Source organism: Pelophylax lessonae (genome assembly GCF_965119305.1).
Source record: "Pelophylax lessonae genome assembly, chromosome: 11".
Lineage (NCBI taxonomy): Eukaryota > Metazoa > Chordata > Amphibia > Anura > Ranidae > Pelophylax > Pelophylax lessonae.
The window spans coordinates 116,079,677-116,098,615 of record NC_138778.1 but is presented as its reverse complement, the minus strand read 5'-3'; the positions used below and the strand labels follow the sequence as shown (position 1 = coordinate 116,098,615).

The following is an 18,939-nucleotide window of genomic DNA, read 5'->3' as shown; positions in this document are numbered from 1 at the left end:
GAACTTGGTTTGCCAGACCAGGTTCGTTTGGATCCTCCAGAAGAGGCCCTGGAAGGCTTTGAGCCCTTCTCAGTTGATCCTGAGGGATGAAAAAACATCTTATGAGCCAAGAAGGAAGGCCCACATCTACAACGAGGTTCCTTGCCCTTAGTAGCCTGCGTAAGAAAAGTAAAGTACTCTTCCCCGATGTGAGACCTTTAATGTCGTCACCCAGGGTAGCTCCAAACAGGGGATCTCCCTGAAAGGGAAGATCAGTCAAGGCCATTTTTTGAAGTCTGATCTGCAGACCAGCATTTGAGTCAAAAAACACGCCGAAGGACCACTGCCAAAACAGAGACGAGCCATCAGGGGAGCCGCATCCAAAGAGGCATCACAGATAAACTGCAGCCCCTGGACCAGCTGGTCCGCTAGCTTGGCAAAGGCAAGGGGGAGCTGTTCCCCCTCCAGGTCACACTGTAGAAGTTTAGCCCACACGGTCAGAGTTTGCGACACAAGGGCTTTGGTGAATACTGGCCTCCTTGCCAAACCAGCCAGAATATACATAGTGCGGGCCACTATCAGCCGTATCCTTAAAGGCTGGGGACTCTTCAACTGGAATCATGATTGCCTTGTTTAATCTGGAAACTGGGGGGTCCACCATCGGTGGCACAGTCCACTTCTTAAGAAGTGACTCCTTATGGGGGTAACACCTAGTAAAGCGCTTGGGGACCCCACGGGTATGCTTTGGTCATCCCCACTCTTTAGCGACAATTCTGTCAAAATAGGAAGGGAAAGGAAACACCTTTGCCACTCTTGATGGCTTGTGAGTGCAAAAGGGCACCAGCGCCTCTGTCGCAGCTTTAGCTGCGTTCTCCATCTTCAGGGTCTCACGCACAGATACAGTCAGTGCATTCACCAGTGCCTTTTCATGCACAGTCGCAGAAGTGGAGGAATCATCCTCACTATCAGAGGATTCCAGGCACGTAACTATAGACGAAGCAGGGTGATCCATGTTCGCGGCGGCCGAATCAGATTCAGGGTCTGATGATACAAATGAGGCAGGGGAAGACGGGGGGCGCTTTTTGCTAGCAGATTCAGGGTCTGATGATACAAATGAGGCAGGGGAAGACGGGGGGCGCTTTTTGCTAGCACAATCGATGTCCGGTCGCTGGCGGCAAACCACCTCGGCCCCCATCGCCAGCCCGACCAAATAGCCCCAGGGTGGAGGAGGGGGCAGGATGAGGGACTTGGCAAGGGGGGGAGCCTGCAGGAAGGAGGGGAACCCAGGGGTCTGACTGTCCCAAGGAGGAGCCCACTTCCACCCTAAAACCCTTCAGGGGGAGAGGGGGGACAGATACTCAACATACCAGTAAACAGGCGGGCACCGCTCCAGAGAGAACCCCTCTCCATTGAAATGGGGGGCTGTCGGCCAGGAGGAATGATGCGACTCAGGCCGAGACCCGGTTGTATGTGACCTCGTGAGATGTTTAACTTGCAGGCCAGCTCCTGTCCAGTGGGGCTGAGTCGCGGTCAAAGCTGAGATCTGCGTGCTCGCTGGCCAGACTGGGGTGACCACTGGATCTAGATTATCCAGCTTGCAGCCCAGTCCGGCATTCAAATGGTAGATCTCACAGGAAAAAATCCAGGGGAAAAAAAATTTGCCAGGACCAAAGATCCCAGCACGGAAGTAGGTTCTTACTCCTGACTAGCAGAAAAAAACTATGGCTATAGAAGAAAGGAAGTATACCCCTCGGGACTGCCCATGGGTGTAGTCAGAATTATTTTCTGCCTTGTGTCCTCCTCCTGTAGGGGACAGTATAACCCAATGGTTATGAATATCAGGAGCTGTCAGTCAATGAACGAAAGAGAAAAAAATTTGTTGTAAGAGTGGGACAGTTATTTATTTAGGACTTGATTATTTACATCTATTGGAGTGGGTCACAATTTTTACTTTTTTTTGATTTACTACATTTATCAATGTCGGTTTATTGCATATTTTTTTATAAATGCCTTTTTGCGCATATATATTTAAATCTATAATTTTTGCATTTTTTGCACATGTTCATTTGAACGTTTTTGTTATGGAGCACTTTATTGCATTATACAATCTCAAACAAAATCTGGGATGGTATCTTACAATCCTTGCATCAGGTTTCTCTTTCACCCTCAAAATCCTATACACCATCAGTGTGAGACAACTGCTACTGTGATAGGTTTGATCACTCACCCAGATCTCGTGGCGGCCGGTTCGTTGGGGGCGTTCGTTGGCCCCCCTATCCATGTGTCCGGCCCCCTAATCTACATGCAGGGGCGCCGGACGCATGGAGTTCAATGGGGCTTTTTTTTTGGGCATCACCTGATTAGAGCCAGAGGCTCTAATAGGGCGATGCAAAGGGTGGACCCGGGGCGCAGAGCAGTGCGTCCCGAGCCCACCCATTGTGTGACAATAGCGAATTAAAATTTGCTATTGTCACACGGATCCTCCTCCTGGCCAATCAGGGAGCGCGTCCGATACGCGCTTCCTGACTGGCCGCAAGGCAAACCCCATGCCATTGGCCGAGGAGGAGGCGGGAGCGGGAGGACTCGTGGAGACGCGCCGCCAGGGGACTGAAGAGAAGCCGATGCCGGGACTGCTCCAGGTAAGTGCATTGAAGGAGGCACGCACGCACGCTGGTCTCTGCATTGAAAGGGGCATGTGTGCTGGTCACTACATTGAAAGGGGCATGTACGCTGGTCACTACATTGAAAGGGGCATGTACGCTGGTCACTACATTGAAAGGGGCATGTACGCTGGTCACTACATTGAAAGGGGCATGTAAGCTGGTCACTACATTGAAAGGGGCATGTAAGCTGGTCACTACATTGAAAGGGGCATGTAAGCTGGTCACTACATTGAAAGGGGCATGTAAGCTGGTCACTACATTGTAAGGGACATGTATGCTGGTCACTACATTGAAAGAGGGCATGTACGCTGGTCACTACATTGAAAGAGGGCATGTACGCTGGTCACTGCATTGAAGGGGGCATGTACGCTGGTCACTACATATCAGATGAAACACGTCCAGATGAAGGGACCACTCTCCTTGGTCCAACGCCTGCTGACTGAGATGGCCCACCTGCCAGTTTTCTAATCCTGGAAGGTGTACAGCGGAGAGGGCCGGAACGAAGCGTTCTGCCCACTGGAGAATGCCAGGTACTTCCAGAGATGCCAATACACTTTTTGTTTTGCCCTGGTGATTGACATAAGCCACCGCTGTGGCATTGTCCAACTAGATCCGTACTGGGAGCCCCCCATAGCCTATCTGTCCAGTGATCCAGGCACAGCCTGATCGCTCAAAGTTCCAAGACACTGATCAGTAGTCTGGATTTCTCCAGGGTCCAACAACCCTGAGCAGAGCTCAGTCCCAGGATACCTCCCCACCCGGACAGACTGGCATCCATCGTGACCACTGTCCAATACAAGGGTAAGAAAGATTTGCCCTACCAAAGAAGCGCCTACCCAGGGCAGAGCTCTGCTCTGCGCACGCTCTGCTCTGCGCACGCTCACAGGCCACAGTGGGGGGGGGGGGGAACTTGATTTAGCTATTGAGCTCATCACCCAGAAGGAAACCTGGAACACACTGTCGTATAGCATCCAGAGCATCCCAAACATGCTCAATGGGTGACATGTCCGGTGAATATGCTGGCCATGCAAGAACTGGGTTGTTTTCAGCATCCAGGACTTGTGGAAATATGAACAAAACATATTACTCTTCTGTACTTATCTCAATCGGAAGCACTAAGTGTCATTTCTGTCAGCTGCTATCTGTATGAATCACTTCTTACATGTTTTCCTGACACCAAGAGTAAAATGGTGACAGGGGATGGAGAACCAGCAGATTGGCAGCCTCAGCTCTGTGTGAAGGGGAAGGTGTGTCCCTTCCCTCCAATCAGCTCTCAGAGCTCTCCTCACTGAGCTCTGCAGGCTGTAACTTCAGCTTTCCGCCGCCTTTGTTCTGACAGCTCAGACAAGCTTTTAAATTCTGGCCTTTGAACTGCTGCAGAAAAGAGAATACTGCAGATAAACATGTACAACTTATATAGAATTTGTTTAATCTTTGTGTATCACCTGAGGATAGTACCCTTAATGGGTATATGTAAGGTTTACAACCACTTTAAATTAAAAATCTTATACATTGTTAAAGTAGTTCCACACCCCCCTCAAAAAATTAAAAGTCAGTAGCTACAATCCCAGCTGATTTTCCGATCGGCTCTCTGGTGCTACCACCGCCATTCGTAGTAAGGAAACCCAGCAGTGAAGCCTTTCAGCTTCACAGCCGGTTCCTTAAAGCGGAGTTTCCCCACCCCCCCCCTCCCAAAATTAACATACTGTAGCTGCTGACTTTTAATATTAGGACACTTACCTGTCCTGGAGTCCAGCGATGTCAGCACCGCAGCCGATGTTTCCATCGGCTGTCGGGTGCTCCCGCTGCTATTGTCGGTCAGGGAGGGTTCACGGGCGGCTCCCTACTGCGCATGCGCCAAGCGTGCTGCACATTCAGATTGTCTTGGCGGCGGAGGGTAGGAGGAGGGGTCCTCACTTTGCCGCGGCGCCGTTCCCGGCAGTGGGGAAGGGTACCTGTCAAAAACAGGTACCGGTTCCCCCCCCTCCCCCCTGAAAGGTGCCAAAAGTGGCACCAAAGGGGGGGAGGAAGCAAATAAGTGGAAGTTCCATATTTGGGTGGAACGCCGCTTTAATGCACGAGCGAAGCGCGCATCGCTTTTTAACTGGCCCGCCGGCAGAGGAGAAAGAAGGGGGGGGCAAAAGGACTAGTGGAGATAGGCACCTGCAAAAACAAGTCCCCCTCCCAAATGTGGTACGAGAGGGGGGGGGAAGCAAACAAGCAGGGCTTCTCCTTTTGGATGGAGCTCCGCTTTAAGGATAAAAGCAGTTTCTTTAAAACTCTGCTGTATTTAGAGTGGCTTAATTTATATAATATTTTAAACAATTGTTCTTTTTACCTTTATATTAATTTTGCACATAGCTACTCCAAACTGCTTCTATATTTTAATAATTCTTAAAAATTGGGAAAATGTTCTGTATTTCAGTGGGATAAGATACAGCACAAAATACGTTGAGCTTGCATGTTTAGTCCGTTAATCTAGTATGTTGAGCTTGTTCTGTTTGGTTAAAAGCAGAGTGGTAATTAGGGTCTCAATACATTTTTTTTTTTTAATTCTACCATTGCTTAGCAACTAAATACCTGTCAGAGTGCTGTAGAGTGCCCTTATGGTTTAAAATGGCAGAGAAAGAGGAACAGACAATAAATGAGTCAGGGTCAGGACTCTGTTTATCATGCAAGCAAATCAGGTATTCTTTAAGGAAGGTCAAGAAAGTAAAAAAATATAGAAGTATATGCATATAAACGTCTATTTACCAAGGCATTCCAAAGTGCAAAGGCTATGCGCAACCCCCAGCAAGGAGATTTCAGAGTATTGCAGTTACAAAACTGAATTTCTGTCATACCGTAAAATCCTTTTCTCTGATGATCATTGACGGACACAGCTCCATATCTTCTTGACCCAAGGGGGCTTTATGCTGCCCCCTACAGGAGTAGGACACTAGGCGGTAAAAAGTTTGACTACGCCTATAGGGCAGTCCCAGGTTGTATACTCCCACTTCCTGCTATAGTCTTCAGTTTTGTAACAAGCAGTGTCAGAAGAACATAAAACCCAACTCAATAGAGGGACGGGTGCTGTGTCCATCAATGAACATCAGAGAAAAGGATTTTACGGCAAGACAAAAAGCCAGTTTTCTCTTTCGATCATTGACGGACACAGCTCCATATCTTCTTTACCCTTGGGACGCCCCAAAGCAGTGTCAACATGAGGGGTGGGAAGAACACCGCAATAAACACATGTCCCAAAGGCTAAACGTTCCAACCAGATAAAACAGGAGCTCAACCAGGAACAACTAGAGCTCATCTGACAAAAAAAAAAATACACCCTCAAAGAGGACTAATCCTCCACAACAGCGGCTTGCAAAATCTTGCGGTCAAAGGCTGCATCTGCAGTTGCCGACACATCCACCTTATAAAATGTGAAAGGAGGAACCTGACCCTCAGTGGGTAGGCCTGCACCACCGTCTGCCTGATCCATTTAAAAATGGTCACAGCAGACGCGGCCAGTCCCTTATGGGGTCCATCCGTAAGGACAAATAGGGAATCCGATCTCCGGAACGACTCAGTCACCACCAGGTACACCCTGATCACGCGAACATTCAGGGTGCTTAGGCTTAGGACACAAGGAAGGCAACACAATTGTCTTCATTTAAATGGAAACCAAAGACAACCTTAGGAAGATATGACTGGCAAGGACGAAGCACCACTTTGTCTCTGTGAACCACCAGGTAAGGTAAATGACAAGACAATGCAGCCAACTCCGACACCCTGCCCGCAGAAGTAATAGCCACCAAGAAGACTACCTTCTGCAACAATGTAAGCAGAGGAAGCTCAGAAATATTTTCAAAAGGCGGTTTTTGAAGAACCGACAGCACCAAATTGAGGTCCCACGGAGGTAACCGAGACCTCAACTGAGGGAGCTGGGTGGCGGACCCCCTGAACCAAGGTGTGAACCAAGGAATTTGTGGCCAACGGGCGCTGAAAGAAAGAAAATTGCTAGGGCCGGAATCTGGCCTTTGATTGTTCCAAAGCCTAAACGCTGATCTACACCTCTTTGGAGAAACTCCAAGACACGAGACACCGAAAAGAAATTTGGGGAAATCCCCCCCCGAGACTCATACCATGCAATGTACGCCTTCCAAACTCGATGATAAATATTCCTGGAAGTAGATTTTCTAGCTTTTAATAGCGTAGGAATCACTGATTCAGACACCCCTCTATCCTTCAGCACCTGGCTTTCAACAGCCAAGCAGTTAAAGTCAGCAACTGTAAAGCAGGATGGAGGATCAGGCCTTGGGCTAAAAGGTCTTCTCTAAGAAGGAGTCTCCAAAGGAAATTGGTGACCAGCCATATCGGGTCTGCGTACCAAGACCTGCGAGTCCAGTCCGGGGCCACTAGGATGACCGGAATCCCTTCTGTCTCGATTCTTCACAGGAGTCTTGGCAGAAGTGTCATCAGAGGAAATGCATATATCAGACAATACTGGCCCCAAGAAGCCACCCGAGTGTCTGTGGCGTTGGCCAGAGGATCCTGAGACCTTGCTATGAACCTCTGCGCCTTCCTGTTGAGACGAGAGGCCAACAGGTCCACATCGGGACTGCCCCACCAGAGACACAGTTGAAGAAACATCTCCGGGTGGAGAGATCATTCTCCCTGATCCAAGGTCATCCGACTGAGGCAGTCCACCTGCCAATTTTCCACCTCTGGAATATGCACAGCAGAGATGGCTGGAACAAAGCGTTCTGCCCACCTTAGAATGCCATATACTTCCTGGGCTACTAGGGCACTTTTGGTGCCCCCTTGATTGACATTTGCCATGGCCATGGCATTGTTCGAATGCATCTATACCAGGCGCCCCTCAGACGATTCGTCCATTGAGTCAGGCAAAGCCTGATCGCCCAAATTTACAGGATATTGATCGGCAGGCTGGACCCCCTGAGCACAATCCATGCCCAAGACACCTCCCCACCCGGACAGGCTGGCATCCATGGTGACCACCATGCAGTACAGGGGGGGGAGAAAGGATTTTCCCTGTTGAAGTGTTAGGGAGCGGAGCCACCAGATCAGGGACCCCCTCGTACCCTGGCTCAACAGGATCAGATTGTCTAGAGACTGTGGATTCTTTTTCCATTTGGCAAGAATCTCCTTTTGCAGAGATCTGGTATGGAACTGAGCAAAAGGAACTGCCTCGAAAGTGGAGACCATCAGGTCCAGCACTTGCATGCAGTTCCTAAGAGATGACTGCCGGTTGGACAACAGGAGCCGAATCGCATCCTGCAACTTCTGGAGTTTCGCCACTAGGAGGAAACATTGGGGCTGGGGCTGAGTTCAGGGTCAGGCCCAGATAGTCCAGTTTGGTGGACGGGACCAGAGCAGATTTTTGGAAATTACGTTTCCATCCGAACTCTTGCAACGTTCGCACCGAAATGTCGATGGTCTAATAAGGCATTGGGAGACTCTGCTCGCAGAAGGAGGTCGTCTAGGTACCCAAGTACCGCAATACCCCAAATACCGCTCATAAAGCCCCCAAATTTTGGTTTGTATTGATGGTCTTTATTCAATTATTATTTTTTAACTGAGTCATTCATATTTCCCATGAGTGGTTGAGTGCTGATAGCCTAGCACCATTACTGGTGTTGGGGGATAATAAAAATGTTTCTCTTTTAAAAAAAGCACCCGAGACAGATTTCCTAAAATACCTTTAAACAACAAAAACATTGACTTATCGATGTGGAGTAAGGTGAGGTAAGGAGGAAATGGAAGCAGTAGTAAACTTGTAATGTGGATAGATGTTTAAGAAGACTGAGGTGACAATAAAAGCTGCAAGTCGAATGGCACCTCCTAACCACACTCACTGAGAGGAAACGCAATCCATGTGTAGGTAAACCAAGTGAAATTTACAGTAAATGCCCAGAAGCCACTCCCCTTTACCAAATTACACAAAAACATGCAGCATTCACTGACTAAATTATCGGAAGGAATAACTAAGCTTAGTGCAGGCAGCCATACAATATGTGACAATCACAGAGAATGTGGTTTATTTTTTTTTAACAAAACATTAATTTCTTATGTGTAGACAAAGATAAGAGATGGCTAAATTTTACCTTACTTTTAAAGCTTGCACAGACTGACTACCCACTATTATGTCACTGTGGATGACCATAATATAAAGACCAATTACTAAATGAATGCGTCAGTGTAAAAGCAGGAAAGAAAACTGCACCTCATTCCCCACCCCATGTGCAGTAAGTGCTGACCGTAGTAAGGGGAAGACCAAAACCTACAAATCTGACACGATCAGAAATAAAGCTCTAGGCCTCCTTCACATGAAGAAACAGAGGAAGGCAAGAACAGCTGCAGGAATCAGCCAATTCTTATAGCTGGGCTGACAGGTGTTCATGGACAGTTGCAGCTGCGAAACATGGTTCCATAAAGACATGGATGAGCGAGTTTGGGGTGGAGGAACTTGACTGGCTTGCACAGAGTCCTGACCTCAACTCAATAGAACATCTTTGGGATTAATTAGAGCGGAGACCACAAACCAGTCTCTCTCGTCCAACATCAGTGCCTGACCTCACAAATGGTCAAACATTCCCATAGACACATTCCTAAACCTTCCCCGAAGAGTTGAAGTGGTTATAGCTGCAAAGGTTAGGGCAATTCAATATTGAACCCTACGGACTAAGAATGGGATGCCATTAAAGTTCATGTGCGTGTAAAGGCAGGCTTCCCAATACTTTTGGTATCTGTGTATATAAAAACAAAGCTCTCAAAGTAAAAGTGACTTATGTACAAAAAATTGCATTTTTATTAATTTTTTTACATTATTCAAAAGTCGGTACTGCTCTTTTCTCAACTTCTAGTTGGGAAGATCGCACTCCGATACTTCCAGATCCACTGACTGCTGGGACTCAAGTTAATGGAGAACCTAGATGTCAATATCTGAATGCACATGCACTTTATATTCTTAGACTTTCTGCTTGTTTTTTATATTCTATAGATTATTATTATTTAATTTTGTTATATTACAGAGATTTTTATAATTTAAAACAAACTATTATTGCTTAGGAAAAATTGTTTCATTTATCTCTGGTCTGTGTGCCAGCTGTGCTTGTCAGCTCACAGAGCAGCTGATTGCATCTGTGAGTCCCAAAGAGATGGGGGGCTAGCATGCATGCTAAAGTGGTTCCATAGAAAGCGATTGTAAAGTGCCACCACAGAAACAGAAGTCAAAGTGCAAAGAAGGAAAAAAAAAAAAAAAGAATCACGTGCTGGAAGGAAGGGAAAAATGTCTGGTGTTCGTAGTCAGGTGGAGGGAAAAAAAATTACAGTTTCGGTGATCAGGGGAAGAAAAAGAAAAAAAAGGGAGGCCGGAGAGTAGAAAAAAAGGCCAGCAACAGCCAGTGGGAGAAACAATTTTGTGGCATTAGTGGTTAACTGTAAGGAAAAATGGCCGAAATGGGTAGCTAGTGGGGAAAAAAATGCTCATTGGTTGTCAATGGAAGGGGGCACTGGTATTTAGTGGGTTGGTAGGCAAGGAGCTCTGTGGAAGTAGGTGGAGAACCAATACTCTGTAGATGTATGGAAAGAAGGAAACACTGATGCTCTATGGAGGGAGAGGAGGGCATTACTATGCTCTGTCCCACACTGAACCCTCCCTCTGCTGAAACCATAGCACTTGTTTATTTACACTGGTGGTACCCTCTAAAAAGAAATGTTTGCAGTTGACAGGCAGGTTAGAGGAAATAGGGGGAGCACCAGTAGGGTAGAAGGACATTGCAAACATTATGCTACACAACACTTTCAGCGCTACCAGTATGCAGTTGCAGTTAGGCTTGTGACGGTATCAGATTTTCATGCTGCGATTAATTGATTAAGGTTTTGCCACGGTATACGGTATTATCACGGTATTCTATTATTAAATTTAAATTATTAAATTTCCACCTCACTTCAATTTCATTGCTGAATTTAGGGGCTTTGGTTCACTTATGCACATTATTATATAGTCAGTCAGTACAGACTCTGTGAACCAGGCCTAAAATAGGTCATCAAGCAGTGTCTGGCCTAACTGGTGATAACTGGTCCTGGCGCTCGGCTCCGATCCGATGGCCTGGTCATTAAGAGGGCAAATCCTTGTGGTCAAGAAGTGGTTAAACCTGAAGGAGGTGTTGTTTATAAATGACTTTACTATTGCTTTAGGCCTGGTTCACATGTATGCGGGTTGGTGGTTCACATGTATGAGGGTTGGTGGTTCACATGTATGCGGGTTGGCGGCCCACATTTGCACAGGCATAGCAGCCCATTGATTTGAACGGGCTGCTATGCCCTCATTTTCCGCAGAAAAAAGGTGCATGCAGCATTTTTTTAAAATTCAGTGGCCTTGAAATCCATCCTGCTTTTGCACCATGCGACTAACCTGCAGTTCCTGCTCTGGCAAGCTTTCTGCATTTTTTGTAGACACTGCTTGATGGCTATATAATAATGTAATGTGGGCTGCTATGCGTGTGGGTGTGTATATATATATATATATATATATATATATATATATATATATATATATATTTATTAGAGCTGCACGATTCTGGCCAAAATGAGAATCACAATTTTTTAGCTTGGAATAAAGATCACGATTCTCTCACGATTCTCTGTGTAACAAAAAAAAAAAATTGGGATAACTTTACTGTTACGTTTTTTTTTTTTTTTTTATTCATTAAAGAGGAAGTAAACCCTCCTCAGGAAGTTGTACCTATAGGTAAGCCTATATTAAGGCTTACCTATAGGTACTGTAAATATCTCCTAAACATGTACCGTTTAGGAGATATTTACCTTTAATGCAGCCAGTGACGTCACTGGCGCATGCGCTCTGAAGGAACGGCTGATCGTGCCGTTCCTTCAGAGCCCCGTGCCGTGACCGTCGGCTCCCGCGCGCGTGCGCGGGAGTGACGTCACCGCGGCTCCGGCCAATCAGATGGCCGGATGCCGCGATCCCGGAAGACGGGCGACTGAACATGTCGCTCGTCATACAGGTGAGTGAGCGGCACGGCGGGGGCTCGTTCTAAGGTAAGTATTTCATAATGAGCTAATATGCGATGCATACTAGCTCATTATGTGTTTCTCTTGCAGGATGTAAAAAAAAAAAAAAAATTTTAAACGGGTTTACAACCTCTTTAAAGTCTAATCATTGCGTTTGAAAGACTGCTGCGCAAATACAGTGTGACATAAAATATTACAACAATCGCCATTTTATTCTGTAGGGTCTCTGCTAAAAAAATATATAAAATGTTTGGGGGTTCTAAGTACTTTTCTAGCAAAAAAAAAACTGATTTTAACTTGCAAGCAACAAGTGTCAGAAAAAGATCCAGTCTTTAAGAGGTTAAACTTCCTTTCTCCCTGGCAGAGGGAAGGAAAAGATACAAATGTAATCATTTTTGTTTATAGTTAGGAGACTTAATGCTGAAAGGGGTTAGCTGTGTGAGTGAATGAGTCATCCAGCTCACTGAAATGTATCAATTCACAAGTCAGGCAGACTTGACAGAGAAACTCGGTATTTTAAAAATGCCACAATAACAATACCGTGGCTATGCAATACCGCGATATATCGAATTACCGAAAACCGGCATATGTCTAGTTGCAGTACAGGCTTTCAATGGCATCCAGGAAGTGACACATTACCCTTTGAGACACCCGTCAACTGTCCTCCAAAAACAATGCACTGTGGCTCACTTTTCAGAGGATACTGAAAATATAAACCAGGCCTTAACAACTTAAAACCTGTTGTACTGTGCCGCAACCTTGTGCATTAGAAGCATTTGAATGGGTCAAATGTATTGGTTTCATCAATTCTCAAATACAATATGTGATATCATTTCTGTGTACCACCCCTTCTGGCTGCCATGTTAAGGCTTAGCCGCTTATTTATTTATTTTTTTAACTGTCCCCCAACCACCATTGTAAACAAAGGCTTAATGTTCTAGAATGGCGAAGTCAGAGCCGGTTCACACTGGGGCGACTTGTCAGGCGACTTGGTCGCCTGACAAGTCGCGGTGGGTCGCTTGCCATAGATTAGCACAGGACCCGTTCTAATAGGAGTGACACAAGTCGCTCCGACTTAGAAAAAGGGTCCTGTACTACTTTGGGGCGACCTGGAGCGACCTGCATTGACTTCAATGATATGAAGTCCGTGCATGTCGCTCCGACTTCACAGGTCGCCCCGGCAAGTCGGATCGCCTCAGTGTGAACCGGCTCTTAGAGTCCAAATATCCATCAGACTATTTGTGGCCATTCATTTATGATCCCCATGCAAGCTGGCAGAGTTGGTGGAGTTTTTGGAAAGTAAGGAAATAACATTTAAATGTTCAAAGCTGATAAAGACCTGTCCACACAGAATAATACTGTAATTGTTACCAAAGGTATCTCCTCTGGTATTTAAAGAAAGGTACATATACTAAACAAAGACTTGCAAGTGGTGTATACTCATGCAGTCAGTTCTTTCATTTTTTTTTTCTCATTGTAAATAATTGAAATCACTTTGCAGATCTGTTCACATTTTGAGCATATTCCTTTTGAGCAGTGTATAAAAAAAAAAAACATAAAAAAATATCAAATCCACTAGGATTCTATATTTATGACAATGAAAACTTCCAAAGGAGTGATGCTATATGTTCTTTTGAATTAAATCTTATTAGATCGATTATACATAGGATTTGATCGAACAAATTACACACATTATACATGCTAGTTTATAAACGTCACGATTCATCTGAGGATTGCATATAAACCTCTTTTGAGAGAAAGATTTTTTTTTAGCCACAATTACATTTTAAGCCTTTCCAGTTTTTAACATCTCAATTACATTTTTTGCTTTGCACTTTAAAGGATAAGTTCACTTTTACAAAAACAATTGTAAATGCACTTTTTTGCAAGAAAAAAATATGCATTTATTATTTTTCGTTATGAGTCTGGAAAGCATTGCACCCACGATCAGCAGATTGTGGGTGTAATGCCATCGTCCCGCAGACTGTAGCGGTTTGCCCACAACTCCAATACAGGTAAGCAGTTATTGAGCTTCCTATCATTCAGTCGCGCCCTGGTACTTCATTGAGTACTACAAGCCAACAGTTCCTTGATTCATAGGGATCTGTGATCTCCGCTCACACGGCTGCCTTCTCAAAAAATTGTGACAGCGAGTGCGGTAAGATGATTTCTGGCTTCATGTGACAAGGAGGGAGGATCAGGGGAGAGGTGTCTGATACTAACCATGTTACACCCTAAATATAGGTGTAACATGTAACATGTTCAGAAGGGCACATGTACACCAGAAACAGCACATACCTGCCTGTTTTTGACTGCATGTTTACAAGCATTTGAAGTACACTTAATGCGCGCTTGAATGCATTTTGCACTGCATTTACAATGCATTTTTCTATACCTTTTTGGGCTTGCTTAGCTTAAAGGGGCACGGTGTGGAGCGTTTATAGTGCGTTCCCTGCACTTGCAGTGAGGAAAAATGCAGCATTTTCTGCCTGACGAAGGAGCACGGATGCTCCGAACGCGTGCAACCCCTATCTTCTTCCTACCAGGAAGTGACATTGGTCAAGACCGGAAGCTGGTAGCCGGAGCCCTGCTGTGAACGCTCCGCCGCCGCCATTGAAACCCACGGACAAGCTGCCGAACAACAGCTTCCCCACATCATCGGCACTAAACCACCCTCCTCTACTGCACTTCTCTAGGAGATGAAGATGGATGATCCCACTACACCCATCGTACCTGTCTTACCTTTCCTCGCTACATTTATCATTGCTGAATAAATTTATGCTACACTAAGCCGGCGCCGCTCTTTCCTGCTTTCTATTCCTCAGAGCCTCTCCTCGCTCCAGTTGGCAGCTGCCGAACATGGCCCCCCCTCTATCACCTATTGGATCCCCCTCTCTGCTGCTCCGCACCCCCTCCTCTTTCTCATCCCCCTTCCTTGTACCACCTAGCGATATTAGAGAGCGCCATGACATCACCCACATCTTTTTTTTTTTTAACTGCACTGAACTGCAATGCAATGATGTGAACTAAACCTATAGGCTCACTTTGATTTTGGGCTGTCTATGCAGTTGGAGCCAGTTCAAAGTTCAGCCAACCGCATCCAACTGTGTTCGGTATGAAAGGGCTCTAACCGGTTTCTTTTTTTATTGCATTTGGAGTTTCTCATCCCCCAACATTCAAGCAACAAAACCTGACAAAAGTTTAAATTATTTCCCACACTTAAAACTGTTTAAATAGCTTTTATGCACATGAACGGTTTGAGACTTAAAATATCCTCTTGTGTAAAATCCCAGAGTTTTTCACTGCCCGGGGAGCTGCAGTTGGTGCATGTAGCCAATGTTTGAAGTGAATGGTATGTGGTCCTTCTAATGGTTTCCTGCATACCTAAAAATTACTGCTCGGAATATCATACCGCCACATATTGAAGCCTATCATTGATTTTGACATGGCTGCTGGCAAGGAGCTCTACATTGCACCTGTAATGCACCCAGCTTTTAGGATATAAAGACAAAAGCGCCTGTGCATGAATCCTAAGCTTCAAATCATCTGTGTGCAAGAGGCTGCATTCCTGTAGCAGTCTAGGTGCAGTTTACCAGGAGAAAAGAATAAATATTCAAAACCCCAAAAACACTTACTTATGCTTCAGAAGCAGGCCAGGGCAAAGATGTGCGATTGTCCACCAGATCCCCAGTGAAACCTGCAGGAGAAAAACAGATAAGTGACTCAAGCTCGATAATAAAAAGCTGTAGATTTTGTGACCGCTTTCTTCATGAATAGAATTCCCCAAGACAAAAATCATTCTTTAAAGTGATACTAAACACACAATGTTTAATTTACATTGTCCCTTCTCTTTCTGTATGCAGAGAACGGCACTGTAATTATTTAAAAATACAAACAAACCTCTAAGTAAATTTTTCCTAATCGATATACAGCGGTCACATGACTGAGATCTTTCCCAGCCTGTCTGTAGAGAAACACAAGGAGGAGGAGGAGCTTCTAATCCTCTGCTGCTGGTCACATGTTCAAAACAAAATCAAAAAAGCCTTTGGAATGCAGAGTAAAAATCAATAATTATTATTAACAAACGGTTTTAAATTGTCAGAGGGAGGTGAAGCTTCAAATAATCTACATTTAATATCCTGTCCCCATTGTGATTAGCTGGTAAGTGGCCATGGAGGAGGGGAGAGGGAGTGGGTCGCCACATGTGGGCTGCTCAGATGTGATAGGGAGGAAAAGCTCAGTATAGAAATTCACTGTAAACTGGGCATGTGCAGAGCTGCCAGCACTGCTCTGCGAAATCCCTATCTGAATTGGAGACATGAACAGAAGGTGGCGATAGAGAGTAGCAGGCTCAATCAGGCTTGTTGCAGAAAATGAATCTCATAGTGATTAAGTATTATTAGCATGTAATACAGCATTTATTGATATTTTTTTTACAAAGTGGGTTTAGTGACACTTTAATATGTTACAATGTCTGTGGTCATACGAATGATGCTAAAGGCTTATATTAAAAAAAAAATCTCCCTAAAGCCATCTGTACTTTATATTAGTACAGTTACCAACACTATTGCATTTATGAAAACTGTTCACAAATACAAATATCCTTATCTTAGGCAGTGTGGCTTCAAAGAAAAAAGTGCCAGACATTTCCTTAAAGCGGACCTCCTGTCCAGTGCCACCATGATCTTTTTGACATCTTTGAGAGGCCCGCCGCCTCTTCTGGGTTCAGCTGGCGGACTTCTCATTGACATGCTGATAAGCCTGCCCCCTCCTTCTTCCCTTGAAGGAAAGGCTATGCCTGCTGGGATAAATAACGTGCAGTGTGCGCGTCAATTGCCTAAGGTGATTGACGTGCATGGGGAGGCGGGGCTGGACATAGGGAGGTGGGGACGGACTTCTACAGGATGGGAGGATGGGAAGAATGGGAGGCACATGTGTTAAGAGTATGAAAGTCCACTTTAAAGTACAACTAGTACAAAGGCAAAACTTTATCCCCCCCCCCCCCCCAGAGTAGAGTAGAGGTGGACCTGTCAGTATTTATTGCTGTCTGTGCCCCCGCTAGGGAAATTCCCTCTCTCTATTTTTCCTGTTTACCATTGCATCACACAGTTCAGATGCAATAAGCAAAAACAGTTTCACGATATGACTGTTCATATTTAGAGAAATTCCAGAATTCTCATATGAATTTCTTACCTGCCATGTACATTTTTCATACACTTAGCCTTGAACTTTATGACCCAAGTACCAATTTAAAGTGTATAACTAAAGGCAAAACATTTTTTTCTACTTTTGGAATCAGTGGAGAGGAATTAGAACACATGTCAGGTTTTTATTGCTGTCTGTCTCTCTATTTGTCCTGTTTACTATTATCATTGAAAGCGAAAGTAAAAGAAAATCCCAAATTTTGAGCTGTCCCCAAAAAAAGTAAGAGGGTAAATCTTTCAATGGGGACACTAGTTCTGGTGACCTGGGGGTCCCCAAGGAATTTCTCCTCACTTCCTGTTTTGGTTATGGGACAGGAAGTGTAGGGAAATCTCCACAATTGGACACAGATGGCAAACAAACTGACAGGGGTTAGGACTCTCCCTTACTCTATCCAAAATGAGGAAAAAAAAAAGGTTTTGCCTATAGTTCTACTTTAGGTCCAGTTTGTGTTTACCTAAGGACCGTCATGAACACTTAGGAAAATGACATCAGAGTTACAGAATTTAAGATGGGTACACAATTTTAAACTGCATATCCCCACTCAAAAGACCTTAAATGAGCAGCATTTATTTATTTATTTTCAGACCTGCGAGTATAGTCTGGAACAGTGTTTTCCAACCTTTTTTCAACCAAGGCACCCTTTACAATCTGGCAGAATCTCAAGGTGCACCTACATTTTTGGTGCATATTTGGAAAGCATGCCAAAAATAAGGGACATAATAGAAGTCTATATGAAACCGAAGGTAACGAACATGAAAATGTAGAAGATCCTCCTTCCCAGTTTCTCTCCTCTTGTGCCAGCCAGCGTCTCCCGGCTCTAACGTCCAGCAAGCCCTTGCTTGTGCACCCGATCCGCCCATAGCAACTGATGACGTCATTGGTTGGCAGAATGCGGGTTGGGAGGCCTGCCCACTGTGGCAGTGGGAAGCGAGTATTAAACAGTGGACTGGCACCAGACCGACACCGCTGTAACAATTGATCAGCCAGCAGACCAGCCAGCAATCATTAAAGAGCAGATTACTTATTAATGCATAGGTTGGGGGTCATTTTGCCTTGGCACACCTGGGGACCCCTCACGGCACACCAGTGTGCCGCGGCACACTGGTTGAGAAACCCTGGTCTGGAATAATAAAGTACAGACTGTTGTAATAAAATGTATGTGTTCTTTTAATTCCCCAAAGAGAGAAAAGAGACTGTGGAAGAGAAAAAAAATCTAAACAAGTAGTCTGTTACTAAAAGTACAACGTGTTGTGAACATTAAAGCTTAATAAAATATTAATTAATACGACAAATACATGGCAATAATGCAAAGAGGTCAGGATCTCATATTTATTCTGTGACTCAGACTCTTTACATCACAATCCCTCCTTAACATCAGTGTCATTGTTCCCCCATCACATCACAATCCCCTCTTTTCATCGGTGTCATCAGTCCCCTTAACATCAGCACCTCCCCATATACATCACAGCCATCCTTTACTTCATAGTGGCCTGTCTTTTTATCACAGTCCCCCCTTTCCATCACATTGCTTACAAACCCTAATTTACAATACAGTCCCCCTTTACATCACATTCCCCACCTTTGCATTGCAGTCCCCTTTACATTACAGAGCACTTCACATCATACACCCCTTTGCAGCACAGTCCCCCATTTACATCACAGTGTTCCCTTTTAGATCGCAGTCCCCCTTTACATCACTGTCACCTCTTTACTTTGCAGCACTATTACATTACAGTGTCCACCTTTACATCACAGCCCTGCTTTGCATCACAGCCCCCCTCTTAAATCACAGCTCCACTTTATACAATGCAACCCCGCCCCCTTTATATTTTAGAATCTCTTTACATATAATCCTCCCCATTTACATCACAGTTCCCAACTTTACAATACAGCCCTCTATACAGTATAGCTCTCCCTTTAGACAACAGCATACCCTTTTACGCTGTGCCCACTCCTACCTTACACAGCAGGGCAGGAGGTGGGAGATGCATCATGTCTGGGAGGAGGGCAAGAGCTTTCCAACTTTTCCTCATATCTAGTGGGTGATTGGTTGCTGGGACTG

General features: G+C 45.1%; 1 protein-coding gene across 2 annotated transcripts in view; it reads right to left on the bottom strand.

Moving 5' to 3' along the window:
* The window catches only part of LOC309566332 (signal transducer and activator of transcription 5B), a 517,032-nt gene that overhangs the window by 234,212 nt on the left and 263,881 nt on the right, over positions 1-18,939 (bottom strand). For both annotated transcript variants that reach the window (XM_082271444.1, XM_082271445.1), the window contains one exon: positions 15,308-15,369. The gene's annotated coding sequence lies outside the window, so the exon portion shown is untranslated. The remainder of the gene's footprint in view (positions 1-15,307; positions 15,370-18,939) is intronic.